Source organism: Chiloscyllium punctatum, chromosome 16 (assembly GCF_047496795.1).
Source record: "Chiloscyllium punctatum isolate Juve2018m chromosome 16, sChiPun1.3, whole genome shotgun sequence".
NCBI classification, from domain to species: Eukaryota; Metazoa; Chordata; class Chondrichthyes; order Orectolobiformes; family Hemiscylliidae; genus Chiloscyllium; species Chiloscyllium punctatum.
This window is the reverse complement of record NC_092754.1, coordinates 90,737,685-90,756,573: the sequence shown is the minus strand read 5'-3', so window position 1 is coordinate 90,756,573 and position 18,889 is coordinate 90,737,685. Positions and strand designations below refer to the sequence as shown.

The 18,889-nt window shown below is 46.2% G+C and overlaps 11 non-coding genes across 11 annotated transcripts; all 11 read right to left on the bottom strand.

The window, feature by feature from the left end:
• Nucleotides 1–1,040: 1,040 nt before the first annotated feature.
• trnal-cag (transfer RNA leucine (anticodon CAG)) lies at nucleotides 1,041–1,122 on the bottom strand. Its single transcript has one exon. It is a non-coding gene; the product is annotated as a tRNA-Leu (tRNA).
• Nucleotides 1,123–2,771: 1,649 nt separating this feature from the next.
• trnav-cac (transfer RNA valine (anticodon CAC)) lies at nucleotides 2,772–2,844 on the bottom strand. The gene has a single exon. It is a non-coding gene; the product is annotated as a tRNA-Val (tRNA).
• Nucleotides 2,845–4,369: 1,525 nt separating this feature from the next.
• Nucleotides 4,370–4,451, bottom strand: trnal-cag (transfer RNA leucine (anticodon CAG)). The gene has a single exon. It is a non-coding gene; the product is annotated as a tRNA-Leu (tRNA).
• Nucleotides 4,452–6,100: 1,649 nt separating this feature from the next.
• Nucleotides 6,101–6,173, bottom strand: trnav-cac (transfer RNA valine (anticodon CAC)). The gene has a single exon. It is a non-coding gene; the product is annotated as a tRNA-Val (tRNA).
• Nucleotides 6,174–7,698: 1,525 nt separating this feature from the next.
• Nucleotides 7,699–7,780, bottom strand: trnal-cag (transfer RNA leucine (anticodon CAG)). Its single transcript has one exon. It is a non-coding gene; the product is annotated as a tRNA-Leu (tRNA).
• A 1,648-nt stretch (nucleotides 7,781–9,428) lies between these two features.
• trnav-cac (transfer RNA valine (anticodon CAC)) lies at nucleotides 9,429–9,501 on the bottom strand. Its single transcript has one exon. It is a non-coding gene; the product is annotated as a tRNA-Val (tRNA).
• A 1,525-nt stretch (nucleotides 9,502–11,026) lies between these two features.
• Nucleotides 11,027–11,108, bottom strand: trnal-cag (transfer RNA leucine (anticodon CAG)). The gene has a single exon. It is a non-coding gene; the product is annotated as a tRNA-Leu (tRNA).
• Nucleotides 11,109–12,757: 1,649 nt separating this feature from the next.
• Nucleotides 12,758–12,830, bottom strand: trnav-cac (transfer RNA valine (anticodon CAC)). The gene has a single exon. It is a non-coding gene; the product is annotated as a tRNA-Val (tRNA).
• Nucleotides 12,831–14,355: 1,525 nt separating this feature from the next.
• Nucleotides 14,356–14,441, bottom strand: trnal-cag (transfer RNA leucine (anticodon CAG)). Its single transcript has one exon. It is a non-coding gene; the product is annotated as a tRNA-Leu (tRNA).
• A 1,645-nt stretch (nucleotides 14,442–16,086) lies between these two features.
• Nucleotides 16,087–16,159, bottom strand: trnav-cac (transfer RNA valine (anticodon CAC)). Its single transcript has one exon. It is a non-coding gene; the product is annotated as a tRNA-Val (tRNA).
• Nucleotides 16,160–17,684: 1,525 nt separating this feature from the next.
• trnal-cag (transfer RNA leucine (anticodon CAG)) lies at nucleotides 17,685–17,766 on the bottom strand. The gene has a single exon. It is a non-coding gene; the product is annotated as a tRNA-Leu (tRNA).
• Between the last annotated feature and the right edge of the window lie 1,123 nt (nucleotides 17,767–18,889).

The window sequence follows — 18,889 nt, the reverse complement described above, 5'->3', positions numbered from 1 at the left end:
GGGGAACCGGACTTGTTTATATTTGGCTATGTGCTGAGCATGGACGAGATACACCGAAGTATCTGTTTCCACGCGGTGTCCCCCAAAAACGTTGTGTTGCTTACACCTGCTTTAAAGGATTACTTTTTAGCGGAGCTTGCCGTCGCAGTCTGTGGCACAATCCTTTACTGTGTTCGATGCTCACGGGAAAGGTAGTATTGCGAAACACTGCAGAAAGGAACGACTTCCTTACTTTTGCTCCGACTGACCATACTCTGTGAAATTTTCCCAGATCCTCAGTTAAGGACTTTTGCAGCTGGAAGTTTCCTCAGAAACGCTGTTAACTCGTAAAGTATTGAGCGAATCGCAAAACAGAAAGCATTTAACACGGAACACAAACAAAGCTGGCATACCTAATGCATTTTCAGACACAGAGGTGCATGAATGCTAAATGTGAGACAGTCCGAGGGCATGATTTATAAAGTAATCTCACAACTAACAACAGGACAATTCCAAACTACTCTTTCACACATACTGCAGCCTTAGGGAACCACCACTTCCCAGACAATACTGAAAAGAGAGAAAGAAAGAACCTAATAAGAATGGGCCATAAAAAGTGAATTTCACCAATCACAGTCTCGATTAGATTACCTTTCCCTTCCGATGTCTCCAGGACGGAAACGAAGGAAATGGGAGAAATTCAACAACATATCACATCGAAATTCGTTGGAACGATTTTCCCATTGGCCGAAAAACCAAATAACGACGAGTCGAGTCACCCCAGGACTTTGTTTCACAACAGCGATGAAATACCGGTCTCCATTCGGTTCCAGTACAAGCTCAACTTGCCTGGAACAGCACAGCTGCTTGCGATTTTCTGCGCGGGAGGCGAACACGATCATGACAGACAGAGACACTTTGAAATATTCGGCACTATCCCACACCACAGTTAATTCCCCGGGAAGCAAAGCCATTTTACTTTTGTTTTCAACATCAATACAGTGGGGACAGAAACAGCATTTTAACAAAAAAGCTGCAGCGTTGGAGTTGATCTGCAGAAATGGCAGTGGTGGGATTCGAACCCACGCCCCTTTCGAGACTGGAACCTGGATCCAGCGCCTTAGACCGCTCGGCCACACTACCAGCCGGCCGCGCGCACCATTTTCTTGCGTTTCCAACTGTGCTCTCCTGCATAACAACAGATGCCAAGTCACATGAAAATGGTTCCATGATCCCTCTCCGACTCGCACAGCTGCTGGGATGTGCCCGTCTACAATATCAATTTCGCAGCAGATAATGAGAGCCCATCAATCCAGACAAAAATCAATGGTAAGCTGAGTCTATCTTCTCAGACTCCTTTCAGCTCCAAATGTATCTGTGAGAATATATGTTCGGTTATGATTTGGTCAAATAACCACGAGCTGCTTGACATTACTGCAATTTCGATTCTTGCTTTGCTAAATGATTTCACCCATTGCTTGAAACAGGGCAAGTTTCACGTTTACGCGGAACATGAAGCACACCGGACTACAGGGAAAATGCACAAAGCCGTGTTCCACATCATACCGTGCAGCGTAATTTCAGTCACTGTGTCTGTTTTGCAGAAAAAGAGTCCCAAACAATGTACTCCACCCTAAAACCGGAGGTCGCATTCCTATTCGAGAACGACAGATCGCATTGTGAGGATGCTCTGACCTCGGAGCCAGTTCTAGATGCCACTTTCCTTGCCTTTTACCCTAACCGTGCAATTTGCTGCAGAGATGTTCACTCCTGGACATCAGCCACATGGATAGCAACTGAGTTGGAAACCTGTGTGGGAATCGACGAGAAGCGACTCAATAAATTTTGCTCAATTCCATGGTGCTTATTAGAAATGCATTTTCTGTTCACCTCAATCTAAAAGGCAGTTTCTCAACATAGTAACAAAGTCAAAAGGTAATTACCTCACCCCACCCCCACTCCGGAAGAGGTGCTAACTGCCCTTGATTGCTTTTTGTTCTCGATGTGAAGAGCTCTCACGCCTCTGAGTCACCTTCACGTGTCTGGTTGCTGAGTGAGTCACAAAGAAGGAGTTTCTCCAGAGCTGCAACTGCCTGACTTCCCCACTCGACTTCGCCGTTTACATTTTCCTGCTCCTCAGTGATTTCAAGAAAACCAAATGGATGCGATGTCATTCTGTAACCTCTCTGTCGATTCCTCCGTTTCAGTTCCAACGTGGCTTAGGTCTCGGGGCGCACCTTAATACTAGCGACACCATGAAAGCACAGGTCCAGAGGTTCCTCTGAGAGTGTAATTTCTTTCATTGCTGTTGCTGATTGAAAGAGCCACTCAAGTGCGAACTGCTCCAAAACATGATTCAGGACCTCTGGTGCCAATTCTCGTACGTTGAATAACGACAGACAGCTTCCAAACGAGGCCTTTCAGAGACGCCTTTGGGGTACATTTAACAGACAGACAAGTTCAGGAATCCGTGGTGCACTGTGACACCAGCGCATCAGCTTCTTCCCTGTCTTTGAACCGAGCCGCCTGCGCAAGGAATGCAAATGCGGTACTGCTTTTCGTAGAAGAATCAGAAGGGGGTAACTACACTCTCAAACAGAATTGCATATGATCAGAACCAGTTTGGATAAAAACTTTACAATTCTTTGCACAGTCATTAAATGGAATTGCATTACATTTCACTACGCGAGCAGATTTGTTCAAGCAACTTCGAAGGCAGGTTTGCAGATGGGAAAGCAAGCAAGAAAGCACCGTTCTTGTCCATGTAAAAGGCTGCCGATGAAGAACAAAGCAGTTTCTGCCCAGTTTCGAACTGGGGACCTTTCGCGTGTGAGGCGAACGTGATGACCACTACACTACAGAAACAAGCCGCAGCCGCCCATCCGGCAGCTCAGGGGCATCCAGCACTGAAAGTTGAAGCCATTCTTCGTTTCACCTTTCTCTTTCCAATAGCTCGTTGTTGTCCAGCGTAATTGACATCTTCAAAACATAAAAAAAAGACACGTGAAATTGATGATAAAATTTAGACAAGTATGTGGTCAATGTTTGGACCGTAGGGCGAGGTCGACTAGGCTGGGACGACTTTCCCTGCAGCGTAACGACTGCGACATGATCTAATGGAAGGGTTGGAAACTGAGTATTTACGTGTTTTACCCAAGTTGAGGTGAGTTGAAAACTCGAGAGCATAGGTTTAAGGTGAGTGGGCTGAAATTGACAAAGGACCTGAGGCACATTTCCCACACAGAAGGTTGTGCGTGTATGGAATGAGCTCCCAGAGGAAGCGGAGGAGGCTCAGAAAATTGCATGAGTTTCTGGATAGGATGGGTTGAGAGGGTTTGGGGCCAAATACTGGGGAACCGGACTTGTTTATATTTGGCTATGTGCTGAGCATGGACGAGATACACCGAAGTATCTGTTTCCACGCGGTGTCCCCCAAAAACGTTGTGTTGCTTACACCTGCTTTAAAGGATTACTTTTTAGCGGAGCTTGCCGTCGCAGTCTGTGGCACAATCCTTTACTGTGTTCGATGCTCACGGGAAAGGTAGTATTGCGAAACACTGCAGAAAGGAACGACTTCCTTACTTTTGCTCCGACTGACCATACTCTGTGAAATTTTCCCAGATCCTCAGTTAAGGACTTTTGCAGCTGGAAGTTTCCTCAGAAACGCTGTTAACTCGTAAAGTATTGAGCGAATCGCAAAACAGAAAGCATTTAACACGGAACACAAACAAAGCTGGCATACCTAATGCATTTTCAGACACAGAGGTGCATGAATGCTAAATGTGAGACAGTCCGAGGGCATGATTTATAAAGTAATCTCACAACTAACAACAGGACAATTCCAAACTACTCTTTCACACATACTGCAGCCTTAGGGAACCACCACTTCCCAGACAATACTGAAAAGAGAGAAAGAAAGAAGCTAATAAGAATGGGCCATAAAAAGTGAATTTCACCAATCACAGTCTCGATTAGATTACCTTTCCCTTCCGATGTCTCCAGGACGGAAACGAAGGAAATGGGAGAAATTCAACAACATATCACATCGAAATTCGTTGGAACGATTTTCCCATTGGCCGAAAAACCAAATAACGACGAGTCGAGTCACCCCAGGACTTTGTTTCACAACAGCGATGAAATACCGGTCTCCATTCGGTTCCAGTACAAGCTCAACTTGCCTGGAACAGCACAGCTGCTTGCGATTTTCTGCGCGGGAGGCGAACACGATCATGACAGACAGAGACACTTTGAAATATTCGGCACTATCCCACACCACAGTTAATTCCCCGGGAAGCAAAGCCATTTTACTTTTGTTTTCAACATCAATACAGTGGGGACAGAAACAGCATTTTAACAAAAAAGCTGCAGCGTTGGAGTTGATCTGCAGAAATGGCAGTGGTGGGATTCGAACCCACGCCCCTTTCGAGACTGGAACCTGGATCCAGCGCCTTCGACCGCTCGGCCACACTACCAGCCGGCCGCGCGCACCATTTTCTTGCGTTTCCAACTGTGCTCTCCTGCATAACAACAGATGCCAAGTCACATGAAAATGGTTCCATGATCCCTCTCCGACTCGCACAGCTGCTGGGATGTGCCCGTCTACAATATCAATTTCGCAGCAGATAATGAGAGCCCATCAATCCAGACAAAAATCAATGGTAAGCTGAGTCTATCTTCTCAGACTCCTTTCAGCTCCAAATGTATCTGTGAGAATATATGTTCGGTTATGATTTGGTCAAATAACCACGAGCTGCTTGACATTACTGCAATTTCGATTCTTGCTTTGCTAAATGATTTCACCCATTGCTTGAAACAGGGCAAGTTTCACGTTTACGTGGAACATGAAGCACACCGGACTACAGGGAAAATGCACAAAGCCGTGTTCCACATCATACCGTGCAGCGTAATTTCAGTCACTGTGTCTGTTTTGCAGAAAAAGAGTCCCAAACAATGTACTCCACCCTAAAACCGGAGGTCGCATTCCTATTCGAGAACGACAGATCGCATTGTGAGGATGCTCTGACCTCGGAGCCAGTTCTAGATGCCACTTTCCTTGCCTTTTACCCTAACCGTGCAATTTGCTGCAGAGATGTTCACTCCTGGACATCAGCCACATGGATAGCAACTGAGTTGGAAACCTGTGTGGGAATCGACGAGAAGCGACTCAATAAATTTTGCTCAATTCCATGGTGCTTATTAGAAATGCATTTTCTGTTCACCTCAATCTAAAAGGCAGTTTCTCAACATAGTAACAAAGTCAAAAGGTAATTACCTCACCCCACCCCCACTCCGGAAGAGGTGCTAACTGCCCTTGATTGCTTTTTGTTCTCGATGTGAAGAGCTCTCACGCCTCTGAGTCACCTTCACGTGTCTGGTTGCTGAGTGAGTCACAAAGAAGGAGTTTCTCCAGAGCTGCAACTGCCTGACTTCCCCACTCGACTTCGCCGTTTACATTTTCCTGCTCCTCAGTGATTTCAAGAAAACCAAATGGATGCGATGTCATTCTGTAACCTCTCTGTCGATTCCTCCGTTTCAGTTCCAACGTGGCTTAGGTCTCGGGGCGCACCTTAATACTAGCGACACCATGAAAGCACAGGTCCAGAGGTTCCTCTGAGAGTGTAATTTCTTTCATTGCTGTTGCTGATTGAAAGAGCCACTCAAGTGCGAACTGCTCCAAAACATGATTCAGGACCTCTGGTGCCAATTCTCGTACGTTGAATAACGACAGACAGCTTCCAAACGAGGCCTTTCAGAGACGCCTTTGGGGTACATTTAACAGACAGACAAGTTCAGGAATCCGTGGTGCACTGTGACACCAGCGCATCAGCTTCTTCCCTGTCTTTGAACCGAGCCGCCTGCGCAAGGAATGCAAATGCGGTACTGCTTTTCGTAGAAGAATCAGAAGGGGGTAACTACACTCTCAAACAGAATTGCATATGATCAGAACCAGTTTGGATAAAAACTTTACAATTCTTTGCACAGTCATTAAATGGAATTGCATTACATTTCACTACGCGAGCAGATTTGTTCAAGCAACTTCGAAGGCAGGTTTGCAGATGGGAAAGCAAGCAAGAAAGCACCGTTCTTGTCCATGTAAAAGGCTGCCGATGAAGAACAAAGCAGTTTCTGCCCAGTTTCGAACTGGGGACCTTTCGCGTGTGAGGCGAACGTGATGACCACTACACTACAGAAACAAGCCGCAGCCGCCCATCCGGCAGCTCAGGGGCATCCAGCACTGAAAGTTGAAGCCATTCTTCGTTTCACCTTTCTGTTTCCAATAGCTCGTTGTTGTCCAGCGTAATTGACATCTTCAAAACATAAAAAAAAGACACGTGAAATTGATGATAAAATATAGACAAGGATGTGGTCAATGTTTGGACCGTAGGGCGAGGTCGACTAGGCTGGGACGACTTTCCCTGCAGCGTAACGACTGCGACATGATCTAATGGAAGGGTTGGAAACTGAGTATTTACGTGTTTTACCCAAGTTGGGGTGAGTTGAAAACTCGAGAGCATAGGTTTAAGGTGAGTGGGCTGAAATTGACAAAGGACCTGAGGCACATTTCCCACACAGAAGGTTGTGCGTGTATGGAATGAGCTCCCAGAGGAAGCGGAGGAGGCTCAGAAAATTGCATGAGTTTCTGGATAGGATGGGTTGAGAGGGTTTGGGGCCAAATACTGGGGAACCGGACTTGTTTATATTTGGCTATGTGCTGAGCATGGACGAGATACACTGAAGTATCTGTTTCCACGCGGTGTCCCCCAAAAACGTTGTGTTGCTTACACCTGCTTTAAAGGATTACTTTTTAGCGGAGCTTGCCGTCGCAGTCTGTGGCACAATCCTTTACTGTGTTCGATGCTCACGGGAAAGGTAGTATTGCGAAACACTGCAGAAAGGAACGACTTCCTTACTTTTGCTCCGACTGACCATACTCTGTGAAATTTTCCCAGATCCTCAGTTAAGGACTTTTGCAGCTGGAAGTTTCCTCAGAAACGCTGTTAACTCGTAAAGTATTGAGCGAATCGCAAAACAGAAAGCATTTAACACGGAACACAAACAAAGCTGGCATACCTAATGCATTTTCAGACACAGAGGTGCATGAATGCTAAATGTGAGACAGTCCGAGGGCATGATTTATAAAGTAATCTCACAACTAACAACAGGACAATTCCAAACTACTCTTTCACACATTCTGCAGCCTTAGGGAACCACCACTTCCCAGACAATACTGAAAAGAGAGAAAGAAAGAACCTAATAAGAATGGGCCATAAAAAGTGAATTTCACCAATCACAGTCTCGATTAGATTACCTTTCCCTTCCGATGTCTCCAGGACGGAAACGAAGGAAATGGGAGAAATTCAACAACATATCACATCGAAATTCGTTGGAACGATTTTCCCATTGGCCGAAAAACCAAATAACGACGAGTCGAGTCACCCCAGGACTTTGTTTCACAACAGCGATGAAATACCGGTCTCCATTCGGTTCCAGTACAAGCTCAACTTGCCTGGAACAGCACAGCTGCTTGCGATTTTCTGCGCGGGAGGCGAACACGATCATGACAGACAGAGACACTTTGAAATATTCGGCACTATCCCACACCACAGTTAATTCCCCGGGAAGCAAAGCCATTTTACTTTTGTTTTCAACATCAATACAGTGGGGACAGAAACAGCATTTTAACAAAAAAGCTGCAGCGTTGGAGTTGATCTGCAGAAATGGCAGTGGTGGGATTCGAACCCACGCCCCTTTCGAGACTGGAACCTGGATCCAGCGCCTTCGACCGCTCGGCCACACTACCAGCCGGCCGCGCGCACCATTTTCTTGCGTTTCCAACTGTGCTCTCCTGCATAACAACAGATGCCAAGTCACATGAAATGGTTCCATGATCCCTCTCCGACTCGCACAGCTGCTGGGATGTGCCCGTCTACAATATCAATTTCGCAGCAGATAATGAGAGCCCATCAATCCAGACAAAAATCAATGGTAAGCTGAGTCTATCTTCTCAGACTCCTTTCAGCTCCAAATGTATCTGTGAGAATATATGTTCGGTTATGATTTGGTCAAATAACCACGAGCTGCTTGACATTACTGCAATTTCGATTCTTGCTTTGCTAAATGATTTCACCCATTGCTTGAAACAGGGCAAGTTTCACGTTTACGCGGAACATGAAGCACACCGGACTACAGGGAAAATGCACAAAGCCGTGTTCCACATCATACCGTGCAGCGTAATTTCAGTCACTGTGTCTGTTTTGCAGAAAAAGAGTCCCAAACAATGTACTCCACCCTAAAACCGGAGGTCGCATTCCTATTCGAGAACGACAGATCGCATTGTGAGGACGCTCTGACCTCGGAGCCAGTTCTAGATGCCACTTTCCTTGCCTTTTACCCTAACCGTGCAATTTGCTGCAGAGATGTTCACTCCTGGACATCAGCCACATGGATAGCAACTGAGTTGGAAACCTGTGTGGGAATCGACGAGAAGCGACTCAATAAATTTTGCTCAATTCCATGGTGCTTATTAGAAATGCATTTTCTGTTCACCTCAATCTAAAAGGCAGTTTCTCAACATAGTAACAAAGTCAAAAGGTAATTACCTCACCCCACCCCCACTCCGGAAGAGGTGCTAACTGCCCTTGATTGCTTTTTGTTCTCGATGTGAAGAGCTCTCACGCCTCTGAGTCACCTTCACGTGTCTGGTTGCTGAGTGAGTCACAAAGAAGGGGTTTCTCCAGAGCTGCAACTGCCTGACTTCCCCACTCGACTTCGCCGTTTACATTTTCCTGCTCCTCAGTGATTTCAAGAAAACCAAATGGATGCGATGTCATTCTGTAACCTCTCTGTCGATTCCTCCGTTTCAGTTCCAACGTGGCTTAGGTCTCGGGGCGCACCTTAATACTAGCGACACCATGAAAGCACAGGTCCAGAGGTTCCTCTGAGAGTGTAATTTCTTTCATTGCTGTTGCTGATTGAAAGAGCCACTCAAGTGCGAACTGCTCCAAAACATGATTCAGGACCTCTGGTGCCAATTCTCGTACGTTGAATAACGACAGACAGCTTCCAAACGAGGCCTTTCAGAGACGCCTTTGGGGTACATTTAACAGACAGACAAGTTCAGGAATCCGTGGTGCACTGTGACACCAGCGCATCAGCTTCTTCCCTGTCTTTGAACCGAGCCGCCTGCGCAAGGAATGCAAATGCGGTACTGCTTTTCGTAGAAGAATCAGAAGGGGGTAACTACACTCTCAAACAGAATTGCATATGATCAGAACCAGTTTGGATAAAAACTTTACAATTCTTTGCACAGTCATTAAATGGAATTGCATTACATTTCACTACGCGAGCAGATTTGTTCAAGCAACTTCGAAGGCAGGTTTGCAGATGGGAAAGCAAGCAAGAAAGCACCGTTCTTGTCCATGTAAAAGGCTGCCGATGAAGAACAAAGCAGTTTCTGCCCAGTTTCGAACTGGGGACCTTTCGCGTGTGAGGCGAACGTGATGACCACTACACTACAGAAACAAGCCGCAGCCGCCCATCCGGCAGCTCAGGGGCATCCAGCACTGAAAGTTGAAGCCATTCTTCGTTTCACCTTTCTGTTTCCAATAGCTCGTTGTTGTCCAGCGTAATTGACATCTTCAAAACATAAAAAAAAGACACGTGAAATTGATGATAAAATATAGACAAGGATGTGGTCAATGTTTGGACCGTAGGGCGAGGTCGACTAGGCTGGGACGACTTTCCCTGCAGCGTAACGACTGCGACATGATCTAATGGAAGGGTTGGAAACTGAGTATTTACGTGTTTTACCCAAGTTGGGGTGAGTTGAAAACTCGAGAGCATAGGTTTAAGGTGAGTGGGCTGAAATTGACAAAGGACCTGAGGCACATTTCCCACACAGAAGGTTGTGCGTGTATGGAATGAGCTCCCAGAGGAAGCGGAGGAGGCTCAGAAAATTGCATGAGTTTCTGGATAGGATGGGTTGAGAGGGTTTGGGGCCAAATACTGGGGAACCGGACTTGTTTATATTTGGCTATGTGCTGAGCATGGACGAGATACACCGAAGTATCTGTTTCCACGCGGTCTCCCCCAAAAACGTTGTGTTGCTTACACCTGCTTTAAAGGATTACTTTTTAGCGGAGCTTGCCGTCGCAGTCTGTGGCACAATCCTTTACTGTGTTCGATGCTCACGGGAAAGGTAGTATTGCGAAACACTGCAGAAAGGAACGACTTCCTTACTTTTGCTCCGACTGACCATACTCTGTGAAATTTTCCCAGATCCTCAGTTAAGGACTTTTGCAGCTGGAAGTTTCCTCAGAAACGCTGTTAACTCGTAAAGTATTGAGCGAATCGCAAAACAGAAAGCATTTAACACGGAACACAAACAAAGCTGGCATACCTAATGCATTTTCAGACACAGAGGTGCATGAATGCTAAATGTGAGACAGTCCGAGGGCATGATTTATAAAGTAATCTCACAACTAACAACAGGACAATTCCAAGCTACTCTTTCACACATACTGCAGCCTTAGGGAACCACCACTTCCCAGACAATACTGAAAAGAGAGAAAGAAAGAAGCTAATAAGAATGGGCCATAAAAAGTGAATTTCACCAATCACAGTCTCGATTAGATTACCTTTCCCTTCCGATGTCTCCAGGACGGAAACGAAGGAAATGGGAGAAATTCAACAACATATCACATCGAAATTCGTTGGAACGATTTTCCCATTGGCCGAAAAACCAAATAACGACGAGTCGAGTCACCCCAGGACTTTGTTTCACAACAGCGATGAAATACCGGTCTCCATTCGGTTCCAGTACAAGCTCAACTTGCCTGGAACAGCACAGCTGCTTGCGATTTTCTGCGCGGGAGGCGAACACGATCATGACAGACAGAGACACTTTGAAATATTCGGCACTATCCCACACCACAGTTAATTCCCCGGGAAGCAAAGCCATTTTACTTTTGTTTTCAACATCAATACAGTGGGGACAGAAACAGCATTTTAACAAAAAAGCTGCAGCGTTGGAGTTGATCTGCAGAAATGGCAGTGGTGGGATTCGAACCCACGCCCCTTTCGAGACTGGAACCTGGATCCAGCGCCTTCGACCGCTCGGCCACACTACCAGCCGGCCGCGCGCACCATTTTCTTGCGTTTCCAACTGTGCTCTCCTGCATAACAACAGATGCCAAGTCACATGAAAATGGTTCCATGATCCCTCTCCGACTCGCACAGCTGCTGGGATGTGCCCGTCTACAATATCAATTTCGCAGCAGATAATGAGAGCCCATCAATCCAGACAAAAATCAATGGTAAGCTGAGTCTATCTTCTCAGACTCCTTTCAGCTCCAAATGTATCTGTGAGAATATATGTTCGGTTATGATTTGGTCAAATAACCACGAGCTGCTTGACATTACTGCAATTTCGATTCTTGCTTTGCTAAATGATTTCACCCATTGCTTGAAACAGGGCAAGTTTCACGTTTACGCGGAACATGAAGCACACCGGACTACAGGGAAAATGCACAAAGCCGTGTTCCACATCATACCGTGCAGCGTAATTTCAGTCACTGTGTCTGTTTTGCAGAAAAAGAGTCCCAAACAATGTACTCCACCCTAAAACCGGAGGTCGCATTCCTATTCGAGAACGACAGATCGCATTGTGTGGACGCTCTGACCTCGGAGCCAGTTCTAGATGCCACTTTCCTTGCCTTTTACCCTAACCGTGCAATTTGCTGCAGAGATGTTCACTCCTGGACATCAGCCACATGGATAGCAACTGAGTTGGAAACCTGTGTGGGAATCGACGAGAAGCGACTCAATAAATTTTGCTCAATTCCATGGTGCTTATTAGAAATGCATTTTCTGTTCACCTCAATCTAAAAGGCAGTTTCTCAACATAGTAACAAAGTCAAAAGGTAATTACCTCACCCCACCCCCACTCCGGAAGAGGTGCTAACTGCCCTTGATTGCTTTTTGTTCTCGATGTGAAGAGCTCTCACGCCTCTGAGTCACCTTCACGTGTCTGGTTGCTGAGTGAGTCACAAAGAAGGGGTTTCTCCAGAGCTGCAACTGCCTGACTTCCCCACTCGACTTCGCCGTTTACATTTTCCTGCTCCTCAGTGATTTCAAGAAAACCAAATGGATGCGATGTCATTCTGTAACCTCTCTGTCGATTCCTCCGTTTCAGTTCCAACGTGGCTTAGGTCTCGGGGCGCACCTTAATACTAGCGACACCATGAAAGCACAGGTCCAGAGGTTCCTCTGAGAGTGTAATTTCTTTCATTGCTGTTGCTGATTGAAAGAGCCACTCAAGTGCGAACTGCTCCAAAACATGATTCAGGACCTCTGGTGCCAATTCTCGTACGTTGAATAACGACAGACAGCTTCCAAACGAGGCCTTTCAGAGACGCCTTTGGGGTACATTTAACAGACAGACAAGTTCAGGAATCCGTGGTGCACTGTGACACCAGCGCATCAGCTTCTTCCCTGTCTTTGAACCGAGCCGCCTGCGCAAGGAATGCAAATGCGGTACTGCTTTTCGTAGAAGAATCAGAAGGGGGTAACTACACTCTCAAACAGAATTGCATATGATCAGAACCAGTTTGGATAAAAACTTTACAATTCTTTGCACAGTCATTAAATGGAATTGCATTACATTTCACTACGCGAGCAGATTTGTTCAAGCAACTTCGAAGGCAGGTTTGCAGATGGGAAAGCAAGCAAGAAAGCACCGTTCTTGTCCATGTAAAAGGCTGCCGATGAAGAACAAAGCAGTTTCTGCCCAGTTTCGAACTGGGGACCTTTCGCGTGTGAGGCGAACGTGATGACCACTACACTACAGAAACAAGCCGCAGCCGCCCATCCGGCAGCTCAGGGGCATCCAGCACTGAAAGTTGAAGCCATTCTTCGTTTCACCTTTCTGTTTCCAATAGCTCGTTGTTGTCCAGCGTAATTGACATCTTCAAAACATAAAAAAAAGACACGTGAAATTGATGATAAAATATAGACAAGGATGTGGTCAATGTTTGGACCGTAGGGCGAGGTCGACTAGGCTGGGACGACTTTCCCTGCAGCGTAACGACTGCGACATGATCTAATGGAAGGGTTGGAAACTGAGTATTTACGTGTTTTACCCAAGTTGGGGTGAGTTGAAAACTCGAGAGCATAGGTTTAAGGTGAGTGGGCTGAAATTGACAAAGGACCTGAGGCACATTTCCCACACAGAAGGTTGTGCGTGTATGGAATGAGCTCCCAGAGGAAGCGGAGGAGGCTCAGAAAATTGCATGAGTTTCTGGATAGGATGGGTTGAGAGGGTTTGGGGCCAAATACTGGGGAACCGGACTTGTTTATATTTGGCTATGTGCTGAGCATGGACGAGATACACCGAAGTATCTGTTTCCACGCGGTGTCCCCCAAAAACGTTGTGTTGCTTACACCTGCTTTAAAGGATTACTTTTTAGCGGAGCTTGCCGTCGCAGTCTGTGGCACAATCCTTTACTGTGTTCGATGCTCACGGGAAAGGTAGTATTGCGAAACACTGCAGAAAGGAACGACTTCCTTACTTTTGCTCCGACTGACCATACTCTGTGAAATTTTCCCAGATCCTCAGTTAAGGACTTTTGCAGCTGGAAGTTTCCTCAGAAACGCTGTTAACTCGTAAAGTATTGAGCGAATCGCAAAACAGAAAGCATTTAACACGGAACACAAACAAAGCTGGCATACCTAATGCATTTTCAGACACAGAGGTGCATGAATGCTAAATGTGAGACAGTCCGAGGGCATGATTTATAAAGTAATCTCACAACTAACAACAGGACAATTCCAAACTACTCTTTCACACATACTGCAGCCTTAGGGAACCACCACTTCCCAGACAATACTGAAAAGAGAGAAAGAAAGAAGCTAATAAGAATGGGCCATAAAAAGTGAATTTCACCAATCACAGTCTCGATTAGATTACCTTTCCCTTCCGATGTCTCCAGGACGGAAACGAAGGAAATGGGAGAAATTCAACAACATATCACATCGAAATTCGTTGGAACGATTTTCCCATTGGCCGAAAAACCAAATAACGACGAGTCGAGTCACCCCAGGACTTTGTTTCACAACAGCGATGAAATACCGGTCTCCATTCGGTTCCAGTACAAGCTCAACTTGCCTGGAACAGCACAGCTGCTTGCGATTTTCTGCGCGGGAGGCGAACACGATCATGACAGACAGAGACACTTTGAAATATTCGGCACTATCCCACACCACAGTTAATTCCCCGGGAAGCAAAGCCATTTTACTTTTGTTTTCAACATCAATACAGTGGGGACAGAAACAGCATTTTAACAAAAAAGCTGCAGCGTTGGAGTTGATCTGCAGAAATGGCAGTGGTGGGATTCGAACCCACGCCCCTTTCGAGACTGGAACCTGGATCCAGCGCCTTAGACCGCTCGGCCACACTACGAGCCGGCCGCGCGCACCATTTTCTTGCGTTTCCAACTGTGCTCTCCTGCATAACAACAGATGCCAAGTCACATGAAAATGGTTCCATGATCCCTCTCCGACTCGCACAGCTGCTGGGATGTGCCCGTCTACAATATCAATTTCGCAGCAGATAATGAGAGCCCATCAATCCAGACAAAAATCAATGGTAAGCTGAGTCTATCTTCTCAGACTCCTTTCAGCTCCAAATGTATCTGTGAGAATATATGTTCGGTTATGATTTGGTCAAATAACCACGAGCTGCTTGACATTACTGCAATTTCGATTCTTGCTTTGCTAAATGATTTCACCCATTGCTTGAAACAGGGCAAGTTTCACGTTTACGCGGAACATGAAGCACACCGGACTACAGGGAAAATGCACAAAGCCGTGTTCCACATCATACCGTGCAGCGTAATTTCAGTCACTGTGTCTGTTTTGCAGAAAAAGAGTCCCAAACAATGTACTCCACCCTAAAACCGGAGGTCGCATTCCTATTCGAGAACGACAGATCGCATTGTGAGGACGCTCTGACCTCGGAGCCAGTTCTAGATGCCACTTTCCTTGCCTTTTACCCTAACCGTGCAATTTGCTGCAGAGATGTTCACTCCTGGACATCAGCCACATGGATAGCAACTGAGTTGGAAACCTGTGTGGGAATCGACGAGAAGCGACTCAATAAATTTTGCTCAATTCCATGGTGCTTATTAGAAATGCATTTTCTGTTCACTTCAATCTAAAAGGCAGTTTCTCAACATAGTAACAAAGTCAAAAGGTAATTACCTCACCCCACCCCCACTCCGGAAGAGGTGCTAACTGCCCTTGATTGCTTTTTGTTCTCGATGTGAAGAGCTCTCACGCCTCTGAGTCACCTTCACGTGTCTGGTTGCTGAGTGAGTCACAAAGAAGGAGTTTCTCCAGAGCTGCAACTGCCTGACTTCCCCACTCGACTTCGCCGTTTACATTTTCCTGCTCCTCAGTGATTTCAAGAAAACCAAATGGATGCGATGTCATTCTGTAACCTCTCTGTCGATTCCTCCGTTTCAGTTCCAACGTGGCTTAGGTCTCGGGGCGCACCTTAATACTAGCGACACCATGAAAGCACAGGTCCAGAGGTTCCTCTGAGAGTGTAATTTCTTTCATTGCTGTTGCTGATTGAAAGAGCCACTCAAGTGCGAACTGCTCCAAAACATGATTCAGGACCTCTGGTGCCAATTCTCGTACGTTGAATAACGACAGACAGCTTCCAAACGAGGCCTTTCAGAGACGCCTTTGGGGTACATTTAACAGACAGACAAGTTCAGGAATCCGTGGTGCACTGTGACACCAGCGCATCAGCTTCTTCCCTGTCTTTGAACCGAGCCGCATGCGCAAGGAATGCAAATGCGGTACTGCTTTTCGTAGAAGAATCAGAAGGGGGTAACTACACTCTCAAACAGAATTGCATATGATCAGAACCAGTTTGGATAAAAACTTTACAATTCTTTGCACAGTCATTAAATGGAATTGCATTACATTTCACTACGCGAGCAGATTTGTTCAAGCAACTTCGAAGGCAGGTTTGCAGATGGGAAAGCAAGCAAGAAAGCACCGTTCTTGTCCATGTAAAAGGCTGCCGATGAAGAACAAAGCAGTTTCTGCCCAGTTTCGAACTGGGGACCTTTCGCGTGTGAGGCCAACGTGATGACCACTACACTACAGAAACAAGCCGCAGCCGCCCATCCGGCAGCTCAGGGGCATCCAGCACTGAAAGTTGAAGCCATTCTTCGTTTCACCTTTCTGTTTCCAATAGCTCGTTGTTGTCCAGCGTAATTGACATCTTCAAAACATAAAAAAAACACACGTGAAATTGATGATAAAATTTAGACAAGGATGTGGTCAATGTTTGGACCGTAGGGCGAGGTCGACTAGGCTGGGACGACTTTCCCTGCAGCGTAACGACTGCGACATGATCTAATGGAAGGGTTGGAAACTGAGTATTTACGTGTTTTACCCAAGTTGAGGTGAGTTGAAAACTCGAGAGCATAGGTTTAAGGTGAGTGGGCTGAAATTGACAAAGGACCTGAGGCACATTTCCCACACAGAAGGTTGTGCGTGTATGGAATGAGCTCCCAGAGGAAGCGGAGGAGGCTCAGAAAATTGCATGAGTTTCTGGATAGGATGGGTTGAGAGGGTTTGGGGCCAAATACTGGGGAACCGGACTTGTTTATATTTGGCTATGTGCTGAGCATGGACGAGATACACCGAAGTATCTGTTTCCACGCGGTGTCCCCCAAAAACGTTGTGTTGCTTACACCTGCTTTAAAGGATTACTTTTTAGCGGAGCTTGCCGTCGCAGTCTGTGGCACAATCCTTTACTGTGTTCGATGCTCACGGGAAAGGTAGTATTGCGAAACACTGCAGAAAGGAACGACTTCCTTACTTTTGCTCCGACTGACCATACTCTGTGAAATTTTCCCAGATCCTCAGTTAAGGACTTTTGCAGCTGGAAGTTTCCTCAGAAACGCTGTTAACTCGTAAAGTATTGAGCGAATCGCAAAACAGAAAGCATTTAACACGGAACACAAACAAAGCTGGCATACCTAATGCATTTTCAGACACAGAGGTGCATGAATGCTAAATGTGAGACAGTCCGAGGGCATGATTTATAAAGTAATCTCACAACTAACAACAGGACAATTCCAAACTACTCTTTCACACATACTGCAGCCTTAGGGAACCACCACTTCCCAGACAATACTGAAAAGAGAGAAAGAAAGAACCTAATAAGAATGGGCCATAAAAAGTGAATTTCACCAATCACAGTCTCGATTAGATTACCTTTCCCTTCCGATGTCTCCAGGACGGAAACGAAGGAAATGGGAGAAATTCAACAACATATCACATCGAAATTCGTTGGAACGATTTTCCCATTGGCCGAAAAACCAAATAACGACGAGTCGAGTCACCCCAGGACTTTGTTTCACAACAGCGATGAAATACCGGTCTCCATTCGGTTCCAGTACAAGCTCAACTTGCCTGGAACAGCACAGCTGCTTGCGATTTTCTGCGCGGGAGGCGAACACGATCATGACAGACAGAGACACTTTGAAATATTCGGCACTATCCCACACCACAGTTAATTCCCCGGGAAGCAAAGCCATTTTACTTTTGTTTTCAACATCAATACAGTGGGGACAGAAACAGCATTTTAACAAAAAAGCTGCAGCGTTGGAGTTGATCTGCAGAAATGGCAGTGGTGGGATTCGAACCCACGCCCCTTTCGAGACTAGAACCTGGATCCAGCGCCTTAGACCGCTCGGCCACACTACCAGCCGGCCGCGCGCACCATTTTCTTGCGTTTCCAACTGTGCTCTCCTGCATAACAACAGATGCCAAGTCACATGAAAATGGTTCCATGATCCCTCTCCGACTCGCACAGCTGCTGGGATGTGCCCGTCTACAATATCAATTTCGCAGCAGATAATGAGAGCCCATCAATCCAGACAAAAATCAATGGTAAGCTGAGTCTATCTTCTCAGACTCCTTTCAGCTCCAAATGTATCTGTGAGAATATATGTTCGGTTATGATTTGGTCAAATAACCACGAGCTGCTTGACATTACTGCAATTTCGATTCTTGCTTTGCTAAATGATTTCACCCATTGCTTGAAACAGGGCAAGTTTCACGTTTACGCGGAACATGAAGCACACCGGACTACAGGGAAAATGCACAAAGCCGTGTTCCACATCATACCGTGCAGCGTAATTTCAGTCACTGTGTCTGTTTTGCAGAAAAAGAGTCCCAAACAATGTACTCCACCCTAAAACCGGAGGTCGCATTCCTATTCGAGAACGACAGATCGCATTGTGAGGATGCTCTGACCTCGGAGCCAGTTCTAGATGCCACTTTCCTTGCCTTTTACCCTAACCGTGCAATTTGCTGCAGAGATGTTCACTCCTGGACATCAGCCACATGGATAGCAACTGAGTTGGAAACCTGTGTGGGAATCGACGAGAAGCGACTCAATAAATTTTGCTCAATTCCATGGTGCTTATTAGAAATGCATTTTCTGTTCACCTCAATCTAAAAGGCAGTTTCTCAACATAGTAACAAAGTCAAAAGGTAATTACCTCACCCCACCCCCACTCCGGAAGAGGTGCTAACTGCCCTTGATTGCTTTTTGTTCTCGATGTGAAGAGCTCTCACGCCTCTGAGTCACCTTCACGTGTCTGGTTGCTGAGTGAGTCACAAAGAAGGAGTTTCTCCAGAGCTGCAACTGCCTGACTTCCCCACTCGACTTCGCCGTTTACATTTTCCTGCTCCTCAGTGATTTCAAGAAAACCAAATGGATGCGATGTCATTCTGTAACCTCTCTGTCGATTCCTCCGTTTCAGTTCCAACGTGGCTTAGGTCTCGGGGCGCACCTTAATACTAGCGACACCATGAAAGCACA